This window comes from Bufo gargarizans, chromosome 3 (assembly GCF_014858855.1).
Source record: "Bufo gargarizans isolate SCDJY-AF-19 chromosome 3, ASM1485885v1, whole genome shotgun sequence".
Lineage (NCBI taxonomy): Eukaryota > Metazoa > Chordata > Amphibia > Anura > Bufonidae > Bufo > Bufo gargarizans.
In genome coordinates, this window is record NC_058082.1 from 569,047,386 (window position 1) to 569,063,339 (window position 15,954).

Below are 15,954 nucleotides of genomic sequence, written 5' to 3' on the forward strand. Positions count from 1 at the left end.
TCAGTGGCTGCTGTAAAAATTGCATATTAGTGGTCACTAAGGGGTTAAATCTCAGTAAGATTACCAAGGGTCAGAAGGTCCCTTGTAATTTATAAATTACTGACAGTGGTTACTACCTATAGGGTATCGCTATTCAGTGTGTGACTCAACTAGGGATTGTGTGAGACACAGATGAGAATGGGTACGACTACTTACATTTCATCTACTAGTAGGGAGCACTGTTATTATGTACCCTATGTCTGCTGGGCACCTCTGTACAACTGGCACTATGATTGTGGCCTTTATCAGTAATGACACACAGATTGGGAACAATTGTGCCGATGCTGTAGAGACAAAAATGTACAATACAGCTTTTCTTTTGCATTCCGATTAATGATAATGGTTAGTAATTATCTGTATGCCCATCGGGGCCATTTCATACAAATCATGATTTATTTGTGGGTTTTACAAAGGGCTTCCGGTAAAGGGCACTCAAGATACACAAACAATCCAACTACAAAGAGTTCCAACTCTGCTACATCTGTGTATCAGATACAAAAAGAAAAATAGGAACAATGGTATTATATGTAGACATCACTGGAATGAAACCAGTAACATGGTGCCATTAAAAACTCATGTGCTCATTAAATATCAGTTTGAAAACTGTGCAAACCGTCAGTGCAGTTTTCGGCTGCATGTGACTGACTTCAGGGGTGCACCACCAATGAGGCCGGGTGAGGCGATCGCCTCAGGCAGCACCAGGTAGGGACCAGAGGAGGAAAGCAGAAGGGACATGGGCAATGAGCGCTTATATTGTGCAAAATGGGTTAGGTTAAGAAATTGGCATTGGGGAGGGCCATCTCAGTTTTCGCCTCAGGCAGAAGAAAGGCTAGGTGCACCCCTGACTGACTGTACTCAACACTGATGCATACATTTCAAACCATTATGTGGGCAATTAAATGATTACAGCGCATGTTTCCTAGTGGGAGTTTTAATAAGTAAATTACGTTTTCACAAAATTTTATTTAAAACAAATCTCAATAAACCTATTTTTTATTTTAAAAAGTATTGTTTAAAAATAATTTACACATTATTTACATAATCACGCACAATAGATATATACTAATATGGTTCATAAGGCTGAAAAAAGACACACGTCCTTCCAGTTCAGACTATTATTTTTTGATCCCGAGTTGATCCAGAGGAAGGCAACAACCCCTCATGAGATAGAAATCTTCAGGAAAAAAAATCCTTCCTGTCTCTAAATCTGGGCATCAGAATAATTCCCCGGATCAATGACCCTTCTACAGAAATCTAGTAGCAATCATAGCAATCCCCAGAAAAGTTAACAAATGATTATTTTTTTTTTTAAACAGCACTCTTGCAATGCATTGATGAAAAAAAATCAAAAAGTTAAGTCCTGAAAGGCAAAACTGAGCCTGTACCTAAGGGGTTAAAGCAACCAACTGTCTCTGATCTTGTTAGTATTTAACAGAGAATACAAAATGGAGTAAAGAGGTAGAAGACTTGGATCCCATATGTGGGCTGAAGATTGGGGCAGTAATCGGGAACAAACATTTGTACGAACGCTAATTTCCAATAATCGGCCCATAAGGATGTGCCACCAAATGGCAGACAAACGCGCAAACACTTATTTGTCGGGTGATCTCATCTTAATTTGGCACCAAAAATCTTTGTTCGCGGGCAAACAATGAAACTGTATGGGGACAAACGATCGTATTAATGATCGTTCATCCTCATAGAAAAGGGGATGATTGCTGCACGTAAGTGAAGGTAACGGATGGATGATGATAAGATTGAATGTTCAGCAATGAACTTGATTACTGACTGCTTTATTGGCCCATGTAAGAGGTCCCTTACAGGTCAATAGAGAAGATTCTTCAAAAATAGTGCAAATGACACAGTAGAGCAGTTTCCCATGACAAATAATTTCATATTAGCTGTCCAGAAATCATTAACTTTTCTTTTGCAATAGTTCTAATACCAGCCTTGCCAAATTGTCTTCCATTGGAATTTAAAGAGGTTGTCCAAATTACAGATTTTGATGACCTGTGCTTAGGAGAGGATATCAATATCAGATCAGTTGGGGCGCAACACCCAGCACCCCCAATGATCAGTTGTTTTTGGCCTCTGTTGTACTGGAAACTGCACAGGGTACAGACCTGAAAGCAGATAGTGTATGGAGTCTTCTGCTTCCACTGCGTACAGTGTTACTTTCCAGCATCTCAGCAGCCTGAAAAAGCAGATCATCAATATCTGTAGTCCAGACAACGCTTATAACATTTCAGATTTTACATCAAAATTGGAAGGATGCCATCATACTCATGTTTTGAGATGAAGGTCCACTTACAGACAGTACATTTCACTTCCATCTCACTTCCACCATAAATAGGACATTCATTTATTCTCCCAGCTAGTTTTTGGTAGCCAAAAATGAATGACAAATATTTACAAAAATGTTGCCACCTGATTGTGCCCATGGAATAAAAACACATAGAATTAACATCAAGTGTTTATTGGAATGGAATTGATCCCGCCACACATGCCATGTTTCTGGGAAATCAGATTCCATGTGGCTTCCTACAAGACAGTCTTCCGCTCTTTTTCACTCTATGGGGCACATTTATTAAGACAGGCATTTCATAACTGTCCCCTTCATAACTTCGGCAGATCCTCCGCCATTTCTAAATGTAATTCTGCTTCCTTGCCTTACCTTAAGACTTTTTTCTATGCCTGAAACAGGTGTAGAAAATGGTAAATGAGATGGGCCTTCCAGCCCGTCCCTGTCCATGCCACGCCCACTTTTTGGGACCTGGATTGCGTCGCAACTAGCCATTGTGCCGCAATCTGCGCCTGAAATACCCCAAATGTAGGCTTATTTCAGCTTAATAAATGACTTCTTATGTTTTTTATCAGTCTAGGTCTACAAATCAGAAGACAACATACAGTCCACCAAGGGTTGATGCTGATGTCTTTGTTAGCCCTCCACATTTGCTTGCATACACAGTGACAACTCGTCTTCTTGATATCCGCACACTGAACCTTTGATACGGTTCTATGGACGTTGTGATGTTTGATATTACAGTAGTTCAGCACAGGGGCGGACACAGACAGCAGAGGGCCCCTGTGCAAAGAATGTGCCTGAACCTCTCCACCCCCCATGCCAATTTCTCAACCTGTTCCCTCCTAACATTACATACAGCAATACAAAACATACAGGGTAAGGCTACTTTCACACCTGCGGCACTACGATCCGTCTGGACACAAACCACAGCATGCAGCGGTTTGTGTCCTGCTAATTCTCAGCATTTTTGCCAGATTGTGGCCTGATCTATGCCATACCCCATTATGGTTAATAGGGCTGGCTGCCGGCGGGCTTTCTGTCTGCATCCAACAGTGCCGGATCCAGTGAATTCCGTCAGGCTGTTCTCTGCTGCAACAGCCTGCCGGATTCACTAACGCTGATGTGAAAGTAGCCTAATACAGAGCCACATACCTTGTACATCCAGTGACATCTCCGTAGATGTTCTCTGTCCTCATCTTTCCCTTTCAGACCAGACCGCCATATCTTCTTTCTGCAGAGTTTGACAGACAGACATCTTAGAGACCATGACACTAGGAAACTAACGTGATTTAAGAGACTGGCTGCACGTGATGTGATCTGACAGCCTCTTTGGTTTCACTGAGTTTCAGTGTTGTTGCTGGTATGACCACTCCTCTTGTGTCAGGTGTAGCTTAGTGGTCATTACAACTCCTCTATTTAGTCTGGCTTCACCCATCAGGCTATGCGGTTGATAGCTTCAGTTTGGTATTGGAAGTGCTGGTGTGTGTTCCTCTCCTAAGTTACCGCTAGTCCATTTACTTCAGAAGTTAAATGTTACTTCCCTTTCATATTTGGTTGTTTCCCCTCTGTCTTTTGTTACTAGTCCTCAGGGAGACGCTGGTTCTTTCATATTGGAAGGAACAGGCCGTCTCAAGCCCAGACAGTATTCCAGGGCTATTCAGGGTTTCCAGGGTCTTAGTTTCCAGTGTATGAACATTCCAAACCTCAAGGTCCGTTCATACGGATAGGAGTAAGGGCTAGGATTAGGGTTTCCATAGGTGGTGACCATTTCTCTTTACCTAGCTTTGAGGTCTAGTTACTTTTCCCTTCCCTCCTGTTGTTTTGGGGTGTTCCCTCCCACATCACTACATGACATTATCAACCGCCGAAAACCGTCATTATTGTTTGTGTCAGTGTGGCTATTGACACGTATTGATAGACGCCTGAGAGAGAGATCTAAGGTCCCAGGGAGAGCTCTCAGGACAAATCATCATATAACACTTTGGGTGGGTAAACTCCTGAGTTTATGTCTGGTGACAAACTTATGCAGTTAGGGGGAGCTACCCCTGTTCAGCATCAAGGTGAAAACCCAAAAAAAAATTTAATCCCCATCTTGCTCTTGGTGGTGTGAGTGGGGAGTCAGAGAACTTACTTTTGTCATTTAATTGTAGTACCTGATTTCTCCTGTCTGCCGAGGTGGCGCTAGAGTCCAAAACTGTGGGAATTGGTGTTCATTGACAGTGGGGCAGGGGTTAAACTAGTTGATGGTCAGTTTGTCCGTATGCATGGGTTAACAATAAGTGAATTAGAAAAAAATATTTTGGTGTGACTTCACAACACTTACTTATAAATGTTTGTCACAGATGGTACAGGACAAACATTTAAGAGCAGGTGATTTCCATCAGGAATCTATTTCGTGTTTTGTGCTGGAGGGTCTGCCTGCTCCGTTGGTTCTGGGTTTACCTTGGTTAAGCAAACATAATCCTACCATTGACTGGCAAGCGAGACAGATTCTCGATTGGAGTGATTATTGCATGGACAACTGTCTTAATACATCTCTTTCTGTCTTAGCCACTGAAGCCATACCCACTTTGATTTCAGATTTTTTTGATGCATTTTCTGAGAGTGGTTGCCAGGATTTACCCCCACATCGGGAAAATGATTGTCCCATCAATCTTATTCCCGGAGCGAAGTTGCCTAAATCTACTTTGCAGTTAAATTTATATAGTTTAAAGGGATTCTGTCACCAGGTTTGGGGCTTTAGAGCTGCGGACATGCACGGCTAGATCGCCGCTAGCATGTCCGCAATATATGTGTCCTATAGGGCTGTGTGGTTTTAATGTCTTTAAAAAAGGATTTTTATAGATATGTAAATGAGTGTTGAATGTGTCCAAGGGGCTGTACTAACCTTACTTGTGCCCAGCCGTGCCCAGCCACGCCCGCCTGTGAAGGAGCCCAGCACCGCCTATATCTCCTCCTTTCATCAACAATAGATAGCCGTAATCTCGCGATGCGCGAGCTCACGCATGCCGGTATAGTGTTCCTTCCCTGTGCTGGCATCAGCCTCAGGGAAAGAACTGCGCATGCGCGAGCTTGCGCATATAGGACTCTAATATAGAGGATTCTTCAGCAGAACTGATCAGGACTGATGCACTGAACCAACAAAGGGATCTCGCAGTGCAAAATGCTAAGCTTAAGGCAGAACTCCACATTACTCAACTGCAGGAGACCAGATCTCACAGATCCACCACAACCAAGCGTACTGCACTTTCTTCCAGATCCTCTCGTTCCAGAAGATCAACATTAAGCGACAAGTTAATAGAGGCCAGTGCTGATGCAGAATCAAAAAAGGCATAAAGCTCCTTTACCAGAAAGCAAGCAGAGATGGAAGCTCAAAGGGCAGCTCAACAAGCAGACATGGCAGCTCACCAAGCAGAGATGGCAGCTCGCCAAGCAGAGGCAGATTCACAAATAAAGATTCTGCAAATGGAAAGGGAGGAAGCAGCTACCCTAGCACGGCTGAAAGTCCTTGAACAAGCAATGGGACAAAGTACTAATTTAGACTGCCTTATCCCAGCAGAACTGGAAGATCCAGCTGAACGCACCAGTGAATATGTTTTAAAGCATAACATCTGCAAAGATAGAGTCATTTCCTGTACCTCCTACTAACAAACACTGTTCTGACTCCCAATGCAGAGACATCTCAGCTCTATATGTCTGAGCCTACAACGCAAGTACATCTATGCAGCAAATCGGATCAACTCATGTCAACAACAAGGTGACTTCCAGTGATAAGCTGCAGCTCAAACCAAAACCAGCACAAGCCTCAGAGACTACGCCACAGTTAAACGCTCATGCAACATCATTTTACCCTGGTAAACCTCACCGTACATCACCAGAGAACTTTCACATCCAAGGGGTTCCACAAGTTACTTTGACACCAAGGAGTGAGAGACCAGACATGAATGACTTTGCCAGATACATGGTATGCCGTGAGCTCATTAACACTAGCCTCTCAAGGTTTGATGACTGTCCAGAGAGCTACAGGGCCTAAAGATTAACCTTCAAGGCTACTATTGCCGATCTCAACCTTACTGCTAAGGAAGAACTTGATTTGCTCATAAAGTGTCTGGGACCAGAATCTGAAGGTCGTGTTAAAAGACTCAGCACAGTACATGTTGACCACCCAGATGCAGGTCTTGCCATGGTAGCTCTGAAACCATAGAAAGCGCTCTATTCAAGAGACTGCAAAACTTCCCAAAAATAGGAAACAAAGACTACCGCAAGCTCCAAGATCTAAGTGACCTCCTCATGGAGCTAGAGTTGGGAAAGACTGACCCACGTCTACCTGGACTAAGCTTCCTGGACACCGCTCATGGTGTCATCCCAGTGGTGTCTAAACTGCCATATGGCCTACAAGAGAAATGGTCACAACAGGGCTCAAGATACAAAAGAGACTATAATGTATCCTTTCATCCATTCTCATATTTCTGCAGGTTCATTAGTGATCAATCCTGGATGAGAAACAATCCCAGCTTCAGCTTCTGTGAATTCAATCTGCCTGGTACATCCTCAGCATCATCAAGGTATGATAACACAGCAGCTAAACATAGAGACTTAAATAGAGCTATATTTGTTAAAAGGACAGACATCTTACCCTCCCAACCTCACCTACTGATAAGGGCATTGTGGATGACAGAGATAAAGACCCTAATGATCAGTGTCCTATTCACAAGAAGCCTCATCCTCTTAAGAAATGTCGTGAGCTTAGGGCAAAGGCTTTACAAGAGCGCAGGGAGATTCTACGGAAACTTGCAAATGCTACAAGTGCTGTGCTTCTTATATCCATTTTGCTAAAGACTGTAAAGTTGTCATCAAGTGCACAGAAAGCGGTAGCGACAGACATGTTACAGCCATGCATCTTACTCCACTTCCAGACAACCCACAACAGCTTCCTACCTCCACTCCTGTCTCAAATCATGGCGGGGAGCAACAAGGTCATGCTCCAACCAAAGATAATGTCTCTTCTTCATGTACAGAAGTCTGTGGAAAAGGCAAGGACCACAAATGCTTAGCCAAGAAATGCCTACTCAAGATATACGCAAGGGATCATCCTGAGAAAGCTGCTAGGATGTATGCCATAATAGATGAACAGAGCAACAGATCCCTGGTTAAGCCTAAATTCTTTGAGATCTTTGGCATAGAGGGTCACGCAACACCATATACTCTCAGAACCTGTTCTGGTCATGTAGAGACCTTCGGCAGGAAGGGTTGATGGATTAATGGTCTGATTCCAGATACGAGACGAAAGGGAAGAGATTCCCACTCCAGATGCTGAGTATCAACATCCTTATTTAAGGCACCTTGTAGATGAGATTCCTGCAATGGACAAGAATGCTGAAATCTTAGTCCTGTTAGGAAGGGACATTCTCAGAGTACATAAAGTACGCAATCAGTGCGATGGGCCTGACAACGCCCCTTATGCACAAAAGACTTGACCTAGGCTGGGAAATAGTGGGCGATGTATGCTTGAACAGGACGTGTATGCCATCTGAGATCCACTCCTTCAAGATTTACGTGTTGGGAAACAGACGTGCATCCCACTTCAAACAGTGCCCTCACCATTATGAAGTAAAGGAGAAGCTTCTGGACATTATCCAAGTACCTGATGTTACTCCTGTCCTTTGTGATGACAACCTAGCTACCACGGTGTTTTGTACTACAAGTGAGGACAACAAAATAGCCTTGTCAGTTGAAGACAGAGAATTTATCAAAATAATGGATAAGGAATTCTTTCAGGATGAGTCTAACAGTTGGGTTGCACCATTACCTCTTCATGCTACAAGGGCCAAACTCCCAACCAATCGGGAACAGGTTTTATCCAGATTCAACTCACTTCAACGAACACTAAGGAACAGCCCTGAAATGAAGGACCATTTCATCACCTTTATGAAAAGGATCTTTGACAAGGATCACTCCGAACCAGCGCCACCACTTCAAAAACACGATGAGTGCTGGTATCTGCCTTTCTTCGGAGTGTATCATCCACGTAAGCCAAAACAAATCAGGATAGTATTTGACTCCAGTGCCAAGCATCAAGGTGTATCCCTAAACTATGTTCTTCTCACTGGCCCGAAAAAGTTACCAACAACCTTGTAGGCGTACTTATGAAATTTAGAAGAGAACCAGTTGCCATAACTGCTGATATTGAACAGATGTTTCATTGCTTCATTGTACGTGAAGACCATAGGAACTTCCTAAGGTTTCTGTGGCACAGTGACAACAACATGGACAATGAGATTACTGAATACCGCATGAAAGTACATGTTTTCGGAAATAGTCCCTCACTATCTGTTGCAACATACGGTTTACGAAGAACTGCCATTGATGGATAAAAGGAGTATGGCGCGGATGTTCGACACTTCATTGAGAGAGACTTTTATGTTGACGATGGACTTAAGTCTTTACCTACAGACGAAGAAGCCATAGACCTGCTCCAAAGGACACAAGGAATATCTAGGTTATATAACCTTTCTGAACCCAAAAGAATGCAAGAGTATATTGCTGAAAGTCTGGCTAACGGACATATTAGACCTTCCAAATCCCGACTGGCAGCAGGGTTTTTCTTTGTAAAGAAGAAGGACGGAACTCTTAGGCCATGTCTGGACCTCTGTGAGCTCAATCGGATTACGGTCCGTGAGCCATACCCCTTTCCTTTGATTCCCGTCTTGTTTAATCACATTGTTAGTGCCAAGGTGTTCTCCAAGGTGGACTTAAGGGGGGCATATAATCTGGTCAGGATCAAGGAAGGGGATGAATGGAAGACTGCGTTTAATACCCCAGAGGGTCATTTTGAGAATCTGGTTATGCCGTTTGGGTTAACTAATGCTCCTGCGGTTTTCCAACATTTTGTTAATGATATACAGTACAGACCAAAAGTTTGGACGCACCTTCTCATTCAAAGAGTTTTCTTTATTTTCATGACTATGAAAATTGTAGATTCACACTGAAGGCATCAAAACTATGAATTAACACATGTGGAATTATAAACATAACAAAAAAGTGTGAAACAACTGAAAATATGTCATATTCTAGGTTCTTCAAAGTAGCCACCTTTTGCTTTGATAACTGCTTTGCACACTCTTGGCATTCTCTTGATGAGCTTCAAGAGGTAGTCACCTGAAATGGTCTTCCAACAGTCTTGAAGCAGTTCCCAGAGATGCTTAGCACTTGTTGTCTCTTTTGCCTTCACACTGCGGTCCAGCTCATCCCAAACCATCTCGATTGGGTTCAGGTCCGGTGACTGTGGAGGCCAGGTCATCTGGCGCAGCACCCCATCACTCTCCTTCATGGTCAAATAGCCCTTACACAGCCTGGAGGTGTGTTTGGGGTCATTGTCCTGTTGAAAAATAAATGATGGTCCAACTAAACGCAAACCAGATGGAATAGCATGCCGCTGCAAGATGCTGTGGTAGCCATGCTGGTTCAGTATGCCTTCAATTTTGAATAAATCCCCAACAGTGTCACCAGCAAAGCACCCCCACACCATCACACCTCCTCCTCCATGCTTCACGGTGGGAACCAGGCATGTAGAGTCCATCCGTTCACCTTTTCTGCGTCGGACAAAGACACAGTGGTTGGAACCAAAGATGTCAAATTTGGACTCATCAGACCAAAGCACAGATTTCCACTGGTCTAATGTCCATTCCTTGTGTTCTTTAGCCCAAACAAGTCTCTTCTGCTTGTTGCCTGTCCTTAGCAGTGGTTTCCTAGCAGATATTCTACCATAAAGGCCTGATTCACACAGTCTCCTCTTAAAGGGGTTGTCCGGGTTCAGAGCTGAACCCGGACATACCCTTATTTTCACCCCGGCAGCCCTCCTGAGCCTGGCATCGGAGCATCTCATGCTCCGATGCGCTCCCGTGCCCTGCGCTAGATCGCGCAGGGCACAGGCTCTTGTGTTTTCAATAACACACTGCCGGGCGGTAACTTCCACCCAGCAGTGTGTTCGGTGACATCACCGGCTCTGAGGGGCGGGCTTTAGCTCTGCCCTAGCCGTTTTACTGGCTAGGGCAGAGCCAAATCCCGCCCATCAGTGCCGGTGACGTCACCGGGCTGCCTGTCAGCCCCATAGAGAGCCCGGTATGTCACCGGAACTCAGAAAAATGCCTTTGCCCTGCGCGATTTAGCGCAGGGCAAAGGAGAGCATTGGAGCATGAACTGCTCCGATGCTCCTGTCAGGGGGGCTGCCGGGGTGAAAATGGAGGGATGTCCAGGTTCAGCTCTGAACCTGGACAACCCCTTTAACAGTTGTTCTAGAGATGTGTCTGCTGCTAGAACTCTGTGTGGCATTGACCTGGTCTCTAATCTGAGCTGCTGTTAACCTGCGATTTCTGAGGCTGGTGACTCGGATGAACTTATCCTCCGTAGCAGAGGTGACTCTTGGTCTTCCTTATCTGGGGCCGTCCGCATGTGAGCCAGTTTCTTTGTAGCGCTTGATGGTTTTTGTGACTGCACTTGGGGACACTTTCAAAGTTTTCCCAATTTTTCGGACTGACTGACCTTCATTTCTTAAAGTAATGATGGCCACTCGTTTTTCTTTACTTAGCTGCTTTTTTCTTGCCATAATACAAATTCTAACAGTCTATTCAGTAGGACTATCAGCTGTGTATCCACCTGACTTCTCCACAACGCAACTGATGGTCCCAACCCCATTTATAAGGCAAGAAATCCCACTTATTAAACCTGACAGGGCACACCTGTGAAGTGAAAACCATTTCAGGTGACTACCTCTTGAAGCTCATCAAGAGAATGCCAAGAGTGTGCAAAGCAGTAATCAAAGCAAAAGGTGGCTACTTTGAAGAACCTAGAATATGACATATTTTCAGTTGTTTCACACTTGTTTGTTATGTATATAATTCCACATGTGTTAATTCATAGTTTTGATGCCTTCAGTGTGAATCTACAATTTTCATAGTCATGAAAATAAAGAAAACTCTTTGAATGAGAAGGTGTGTCCAAACTTTTGGTCTGTACTGTATTTCATCATATGGTGGGGAGGTTTGTAAAAACTGAGTGGCAAAAACCCTTGGCCATGTGAACAGAGGAGTGGCCTCCTCTTGAAAACTGTTTCAGTGCAGATCTGCAGTGGCCACAGGGAAGACGTCGGCCAGGGGGTCCCTTTAATATGTTATAAGAGTTTTTGTCGTGAAGCCAGTTGCATTTCAGCAACAAGGAACAGAGTCCCCCTAAGTAGATGGTGATAGTGGTACCCAGGTGTAGGAATGCCAGAGTGGTGTAAGGTTTGCCTATAATGTCCCTTTAGGTGTGGCTGTGCACTTGTCACGGTGCTCCTACCTGGATACCTATTTGTTCCCAGCCGTGCAACTAAGATGAATAGTGGGTGAAAGAATAATGAAATAAATGGAGTCCAGACTTGGTATAACGTTGAACAGCAGCTTTACTTGAATAAACTTGCATCAGGGAACAATCGTCCAATTTTATCTTGATCATCAGCAAGCTTTGCCATAAATTCTGGCAGGAAAATATGCTCAGCTCTGATACATCTGTCACTATCTGTCTCTGCTGTGCTGACAGGATTAAATAGAAACTTTTCCTTTCTGTTGAAATTTACTTTCTGTAGTCTGACTCTGTCTTTATCTTTATCCAGGGAACTTTACCTCCTGCTTCTGAGGCTTGTAACTTGGGCCTCCAGGTCCAACAGAAGTAATGGTGTTCTGCTGGCTAAGGCAGGGCTCACCCAGAAGGGATGAGCTCCCTCCTATACAACCTCCCTTGGAAGGGGGTCGACTCACACTAACTAGAACTCCTCCCTCTCTAGAGAGGGCTAGAATGGAAAGAAAGGCTCCGCCAATAGCTCTGCCATTATTGCCGCCATCTGCTGGTGAACCAGGCACATTACATTTAACATAACAGTTGCATGGAACTACATATACATTTTGCAGGATCAGGACAGGAGAGGGACAGGGATGCACTAGTCCACAGAAAAGATGCCCTGGAGCTGGAAAAAGTACAAAGGATAGCGACTAAACTGATAAGGGGCATGGAGGGTCTTAGTTATGAGAAAAGATTAAAATAATTACATTTATTTAGTCTTCAGAAGAGACTTCTAAGGGGAGACATGATTAAAATGGTTGTCCGAGTTATTTTTTTGTTCTTTCTATGTTTCTAATTAGGCAAATGTAACAGATTTCCAATTAACTCACTTTATCTCCAGTGGCTGGTTTCTCAGATTTCACTGAGGGTCACATGACCTGTGATGTCAGCTTCTCTCCCTGCTCTGATAATGTTCCTTCACAAGCCTGAGAGATCTGTACAGGAGATGTCACTGTGCTGGCCACGCCCCCTGCACTGTCAGCTGCTGCTTATTGCTCTCTGCCAGGATTCTTAACCCCTTCAGCTGCACAGACTCGGGGCTGAAGTGTTTACTGTGTACCTGCAGGCATGCTGGGCACAGGAGCTGAAAGAGAAGTTCTGCAGAGCATTGCAGGTAGGGGGAAGATCCTGTGTGTATCAGCAGTGTCATTTACAGCTGGGACTTTTAGTCCTACACATACAACATGCTGCCGAGTCTCCCAGCAGGCAGACATGTCACTCAGGGCAGTACTTGTATTCACTCCCTTAGCAGTGCAGGGGGAGGGGCAGAAATTATTTTATTGCAAGTAAATAAAGGGCCAGAAGAGAACCAGGGAAATGAGGAAACAGATATATTTTTGCCTAAAACTTGCTTAGCCTAGTTATATATCACTGACCATCAGATTTACAGTGCTATATCTTTTTTTTTCCATAACTCGGACAACCCCTTTAAACTATACAAATATATAAATGGGCCATACAAAAACTACAATGAAAAACAGTTTCATGTAAAATGCCCTCAAAAGACAAGGGGCACTGCCTCTGTCTGAAGAAGAAAAAGTTCAGTCTCCAGAGGCATCAAGGCCTCCTCACCATAAGAACTGTGAATCTGTGGAATAGACTACCTCCGGACGTGGTCGGAACAGGAACAGTAGGGCAGTTTTAAAAAAGGGCTTAGATTAATTCTTGAAAGTAAATGACATTAATACTTATGAAAATGTGTAGAAATCTGGGTCTCACTCCCCTTTTTCTAAAATTTGCATCCCCAACTATCCTTTGGGTGAACTTCATAGACATGTCTTTTTTCAACCGTATTAACTATGTAACTATGTAGGATTTTTGTACCGTTTCCATTCATCTAAATGTAGATTGCAGAAATCCATGAGCATGCTGCAGAAACAACCCTATCCATCAGCACAGAAATTTCTGCAACAAATCATCTGCAATTAAACTCTGATTCTTAAAAAATAATACTTAAAAATTTTTCTTTTTTTTTCTTTTAACCCCTTAGGGACCCATGACGTACCGGTACGGCATGTTTCCCGAGTCCTTAAGGACCCATGACGTACCGGTACGTCATGAGTTTAAATTGAGATTGTGGCGCCCCAGGGGTTAATCCGCACAGGATGCCGGCGGAAATCATTCAGCCGGCATCCTGTCACAACGCCCCCCGTATCGGCGATCGCAGCAAACCACAGGTCAATTCAGACCTGCGGTTTGTTGCTATTTCTGCTGTTTCTGATCGCCGCGGTCCCTGACCGCGGCGATCAGAAACTTTAGTGTGGCACAAATCTATAGTGATCACCCCCCCCCTGCACCCCTGCATGATTTTAGCCTGGTGGGAGGTGCAGGGGGGGTGTTGCGGGCGGTGTGGGCGGTGCGGGAGGCGGGCGGTGCGGCAGGCGGGATCGCGATCCCCCGCCCGCCTCCCGCCGAACAATTGTTGGCTTCTAGTGGGTATACCAGGGTGCCAGCACATTGCTGGCACCCTGGTATAAACGGCTGACATCTGTGAATGGATGTCAGCCGTTTAACCCTTTCCATACAGCGGTCCGTACAGACCGCTGTATGGAAAGAGTTAACAGTAAGATGCAGCTCCCTCCCTCTCCCATCGGGGGGCTGCTGTGCCTTTGCAGCCCCCCGATGGGAGAGGGAGAGAGCCCCCAGACAGCCCCCCGAAGCCCCAGTCCTTACCCTTCCCCGTCTGCGAAGTTGTGGCAGACGGGGAAGGTTCCCATGGCAACAGGACGCCTGCTCAGGCGTCCTGCTGTCCATGGTGCTGAACAGATCTGTGCTGAAAGCATAGATCTGTACAGTGTAAGTAAAATACAGTACAGAAACATATATAGGTTCTGTACTGTATTATGCAGACACCAGACCCACTGGATCTTCAAGAACCAAGTGGGTCTGGGTCAAAAAAAAAGTAAGAAAAAGTGAAAAAAAAGTGAAAATCAAAAAACACATTTATCACTAATTAAAAATGAAAAAAATAAAATTCCCTACACATGTTTGGTATCGCCGCGTCCGTAACGACCTGATCTATAAAACGGTCATGTTACTTTCCCCGCACGGTGAACGCCATAAAAATAAAAAAATAAAAACTATGAGAAAATTTAAATTTTGCCCACCTTACTTCCCAAAAAAGGTAATAAAAGTGATCAAAAAAGTCGCATGTACGCCAAAATAGTGCCAATCAAACCGGCATCTCATCCCGCAAAAAATGAGACCCTACCCAAGATTATCGCCCAAAAACTGAAAAAACTATGGCTCTTAGACTATGGAAACACTAAAACATCATTTTTTTTGTTTCAAAAATTAAATCATTGTGTAAAACTTACATAAATAAAAAAAAGTATACATATTAGGTATCTCCGCGTCCGTATCGACCGGCTCTATAAAAATATCACATGAGTTAACCCCTCAGGTGACCACCGTAAAAAAATAAAAATAAAAACGGTTTAAAAAAAGCAATTTTTTGTCATCTTACGTCACAAAAAGTGCAATAGCAAGCGATCAAAAAGTCATATGCACCCCAAAATAGTGCCAATAAGACAGCCATCTCATCCCGCAAAAAATGAGACCCTACATAAGATAATCGCCCAAAAACTGAAAAAACTATGGCTCTTAGACTATGGAGAAACTAAAACTTTTTTTGTTTTAACAATGAAATCATTGTGTAAAACTTACATAAATAAAAAAAAAGTATACATATTAGGTATCGCCGCGTCCGTGAGAACCTGCTCTATAAAATTACCACATGATCTAACCTTTCAGATGAATGTTGTAAATAACAAAAAAAAAAACGGTGCCAAAAAAGCTATTTCTTGTTACCTTGCCGCACAAAAAGTGTAATATAGAGCAACCAAAAATCATATGTACCCTAAACTAGTACCAAGAAAACTGCCACCTTATCCCGTAGTTTCTAAAATGGGGTCACTTTTTTGGAGTTTCTACTCTAGGGGTGCATCAGGGGGGCTTCAAATGGGACATGGTGTAAAAAAAACCAGTCCAGCAAAATCTGCCTTCCAAAAACCGTATGGCATTCCTTTCCTTCTGCGCCCTGCCGTGTGCCCGTACAGCAGTTTACGACCACATATGGGGTGTTTCTGTAAACTACAGAATTAGGGCCATAAATAATGAGTTTTGTTTGGCTGTTAACCCTTGCTTTGTTACTTGAAAAAATATATTAAAATGGAAAATCTGCCAAAAAAGTGAAATTTTGAAATTGTATCTCTATTTTCCATTATATCTTGTGC